Source organism: Dipteris shenzhenensis, chromosome 20, assembly GCF_047967505.1.
Source record: "Dipteris shenzhenensis isolate YYH24624 ecotype China chromosome 20, Dip_SZ_1.0, whole genome shotgun sequence".
In the NCBI taxonomy this organism is placed as follows: Eukaryota; Viridiplantae; Streptophyta; class Polypodiopsida; order Gleicheniales; family Dipteridaceae; genus Dipteris; species Dipteris shenzhenensis.
The window spans coordinates 7,425,604-7,430,290 of record NC_141615.1 but is presented as its reverse complement, the minus strand read 5'-3'; positions in this window follow the sequence as shown (position 1 = coordinate 7,430,290).

Sequence of the window (4,687 nt, the reverse complement as noted above, 5' to 3'; positions counted from 1 at the left end):
AGGGTTCTGGCCACCCTATCGGTCAGCACTCTTTTTGAGGGCTGGTTGGCCAGCAAGGCAGGGAGATGGCAGCCAGCCCTCTCCTATATGAAGGGGCCCTTGTGGCTTCATCTCCCACCACACAGCTACCTAAGGAAGCTCAGACAGTTAATAAGTATGCATTGTCGCTCACCTTCTCTTTTAGGCTTTGTGAGCATTTAGCTCTTTCTTGGTTCTTTTATTCTACTTAATCATTGCGCCAAAGGGATGGAGTATAGCACAAGTTGGAGCTATTGGCCCCTTTTTGTGTTATAACCATTTAGTTGGTGGTATGGTGTACATTCCAGGTGACTTTTATATTGATCTCAGTCCAGGATTGTGGATTATAATATATACATCAGGTTTGCTGCCTATAGTGCCGAGTAATATTTCAGATATGTGAATGCTGCACATATCATTGTGACTCTTGAGTGAGATCTTGAGAGTCTCCTAGTGCTATTCCTTTGGATCCAAAAAAGAAGTCATGCATAACACAAGTAGACCAATCTGACAGCATGCCAAGCAATGCATCCACACATATCCATGCCATTACTGAGCCCAAGGCTAGCCACTGCACCCCCAGGAAGAGAGTATCACAACCAGTGCCCCAATCCTCTTCCGGGCCAACGGTAGGGCATCCAACCTAGCAGGAACTCAGTAGGAATGGCAGTAGCATAGAGTAGAAAGAGAAGATGAGAATTCAGCCAACAGAAAGAGCCTGTTTCAGCCTGAAACAGCTCCAGAAGTAGGTTGAATAGCAGACAGCAAACTCTAGTAGGAGGGAGCTGCCTATGAGTGTCTTCTAGCACCAGAAAAGATCAGAAAGGAGAGCGTCCAGCAAGCTGTAGCAAATCCGCCATGAATGCATCCTCCAGAATGGAGTTTTCAGCCCACAAACACCTCAAAACTCAGTGCGGCTTGCACCAGACAGAGGCCAGGAGTAAGGCGTCCAAGGGTATGGCCTCAGATGCAGGAAAGAGGAATTTATGTCGCAAAGAAAGTCGATCAAAAATGGCCTAGAATGGAGGCGTCCAGGTCTAGGAAGCATGCTAGTAGCAGAGAGCACCAAGGGGAGGAGAACTATCGCAAAGAAAACTCAAAAATCCACTTCAGCCAGCAAGAGGGAGGCTGTAAAAATCCACCATGAAGAGAATGAAGCTGCCCTGGTAGGGGAGAAGTCTCAAATCAGCAAGGAAGGGAAAGGAAGGGCTCCAGGGCCTTCTAGGGACTTCCAGGGGTGACACCTACGTGCCACAAGGCAAGCAGAGAAGCCACATGCAGACACATGTACAAAATGAGGCGTGGGATTTTAATGCCTCTAGGGGTTCAGATGGCACACCATGACCCTAATGCAATGGAACCAATGACCCTAGTTTGTAGGATCTCTAGGGGGTCAGTTTTTAAAGAATGACCCCACTGAACCAAACCAATGACCTTAGAAATTGAAACCACTCTAATAGTACTAGGAGTTGCACTTATTGCACATGAAATCATAGGTAACTTTTGGGCATTAACTAAGGCCCCTAGCTTGGTACCCTAGGCTAAATTCAGTGACAGTTAGTTTAGACACTTCACCATCACCACCCTGGAAGGTGTTTTTTCTATTGATGTCACATTTATCTCTATTTTGAAAGCTTGTGACAGCAAGGGAGCTCAAACAGTGTCTAAAAGTTACCACATTTGTTTGTAGTTTGAAAGCTCGTGGCAGTGTAGGCGACAAAGAGGGCCAAGAAATGCACACAGAGATTGCCAGAAGGGGTTTGCGAAGAGAAGGTGATGAAAACCTTTAGCTACCGACCTTCAATTGCAAAAGAAGGGAAGTGTTTGACACGAGTCCATCTCAATGCTCTTGTGGGATGCTCTTTTGCAAGATATGTGGAACGTGGGCTTGGTGAGGAAATGCATTAAGTGCAACATGTGGAACATGGGCTTCATGAGAAAGTGGTTGATAGGATAGTCAATTTGTATGCCAAATGTGGCTCACATGTATAAAATTGTTTGACTATCTTCTAGTTCTAGATGTAGTCTTGTGGACAACACTAATCGTTAGGTACGTTGAACACGTGCTTTGCAAGGGAATTGCTCAATGGTTTCAAATAGTCTCCAAATGTTGCACAATTCTTATAGCTTGAAGCATATGCAGGCCAATGCTGATATTTCTAGAATGGGTTGGAAACAAATGCTTTTGGAAGTATTTGACAAGCTTCTAGTTTGGGATATGGTCCCAATGTAGGTAGAGCATGGCTTGGTGAAGCAGTGAATGCCTTAGAATGTTTGAAAGGTCACCTCCCCATCTGTAAGCCCCCAAATGAGGAGAGCGTGGGGGAGGGAGACCTAGGGCAGAAGATGCCCGGAGAAGAACGAGAGAGGGGGCTGCCACATGGGCAGCACCTCACAAGAGAAGAAGGCTGCAACAGATGGCGCGAACTACGGTGCAGATGGCGGGGCATCCAAGTGATGGAGCGGGCCTGCAAGTGGGCAGATCAGAGTGGCACAGCAGAGGCGGGACAGACCAGCACATGGGTTGGCCAGGAGAGAGGCTGGTTGGGCTGCTTTGAGGCAGCCAACCAGGCCTTATATAGGGCTGACCTAGGGGCTGGGCCCTTGCCTAGATTGGAGGGCCAAAAGCCCTAAAAGTGTGGGCCATAAAGGCCTAGTTTTGTGAGCCCTTAAAGGGCTGGACCAGCAGCAGACTGGTCGGCCAGTATGAGGCTGGCTGGTCGGTTTCTCAGCAGGCCTTAGGGCCTATATAAGGAGAGGCTCTTGGCCTCATTTAATATCCAGCATAGCCAGCAGTTCCAGGGCAGAAAGGAGCAGCAGGAAGCCTACTCTCTAGGCCTATCTACAGGAGGTGAGAGAGTGCAACAGGTGCTGCAGACTTAGCTCTAGGGAGAGGCTGGACCTTGCTGCAGACAAAGCTTGGCAGGGGCTGCCCACCTAGGCTGATTCACAAGCAGTAAGGTGGAGAAGAACACGACGGAAAGTCTACAAACGCTCGAGGTGGAGCACGCGGGCTCGAGTCTGGAGATAGCCAGCAGATTGGAGAAGGACCTTGTGGTTAGATCAGAGGACCACACCATTGGTGGGACTCTAGATCTATCTATTTTGTATTGTGTCCATAGTTTCGGACGGAAATATATATTTTGGTGGTTTCTCTATGTGGCTGGTTCATTGTCTATTGATGAGTCTGCACATCTATATTATGCACATTAAGTTAAGAAGTTTGTGATTCCACACCCACACCACACTGTGTGAGCTCCTGGGCATTACTATCAGTCTTCCGCTGTGCGTACCTGTCATGTGCACGGATTGGTATCCGACGTGTACTAGGTACACAAGACTAGCTCAGGTAGCCTGGGGAGGCTTAGAGCTAGGCAGGCTTGATTCTCGGGTTGAGTGGCAAGGGTACGAACCAGTTAGAGGTCTTCGTTATTTTTGGCGCTTGGGGCCTGAGTCTATAGAAGGGGCCCAGAGGTTCAGTTCTCAGGGAGCCGATGGGAGCAAGTTTCGTTCCCAGGTGCTAGGTTTGATCCTGGATTGAGTCGCGGACGCGCGCCTGCATCATAGCATAGCCCAAGGCCCAGCAGCAGATCCCAGGCTTCACAGCCCCACCTGGTGGTATGGGACACCAGGCTGGTTAGGATCTGGTTGGGAGTTCGTGCCAGTAGCTCAGCTCGTGGCTCGGAGGGGACATCTCCTGATTCGGGATCACATCGCGTAGATGTCATGGTTGGGTGGTGAGCAGCCTGCTCAGTTTCCTCACGTTGTGTGTGTTCTTGTGTTTGCTTGCAGATCAGAGGTTTCAGGAGTGCTAGGGACGTGTCAGTTGGAATCAGAGCCAACTCCTGAGGTAGGAACTTCTGTTGCGAAAATTTGGACGATTCTTTCTCCAGGTATGCCCTAATTTTGAAATTCGTGCTCAAACCCTGCAAGTGTCTGCTGGTTCATCGCTTAAGGGAAGTGGTATTAGATTGGGATAGAAGGAAAGAGAGAGAGAGAGTGCAGGGTGATTTCATTGTAAGAAGTGACAGGTTGAGAGAGAGGGAGAAAGGTGTAGTTAGGAGGAAGTAGTGGGGTCTAGGTAGAGGCGTCAAAAGGGAGTCAGGAGAGAGCGTAGAGTTGGAGCGAACCAAAGGGGATCCCGCATGTCGGCTGGCTGCTCAGAGGTTGTGATGGCAGGTAGAAGGGGAGCGTAGGAAGGTGCGCAACAGGATAGGGATAGATCGCAAATTGGGTCAGCTGCTTTTCGGGGGGGCCTAGGGGCTTAAAAAAACACTACCCCTCCGTTTTTGGAGGGTGAGCTTTTGGAAAAGCAGGGCTTTACTAAAAGCCTGTGCTACCCCTCCGTTTTTGGAGGGTGAGCTTTTTGAAAAGCAGGGCTTTATTAAAAGCTTGCTCTCCCTCTATAAGTTCGGCCAAATTGCCTTCTCCCATAGCCTGTAGATTGCGCAGAATTCCAGCCCCTCTACTCCTTCACGCCCGGAGCCAGAATACTTGTACGGCCTGCTACAGTCCTTTGTACGGACAGCCAGGAGGGGAGTCCCAGGTTCAAGAATCTGAGCTGAATCGTCAGCTCAGCTCAGCCAACTTACCTTCTTCATCGACCAGCTTTCCCTTCTTCCATCGCCTCTTTCTTGGCCAGCTTCCACTTCGTTTCTACCTCCTAGCT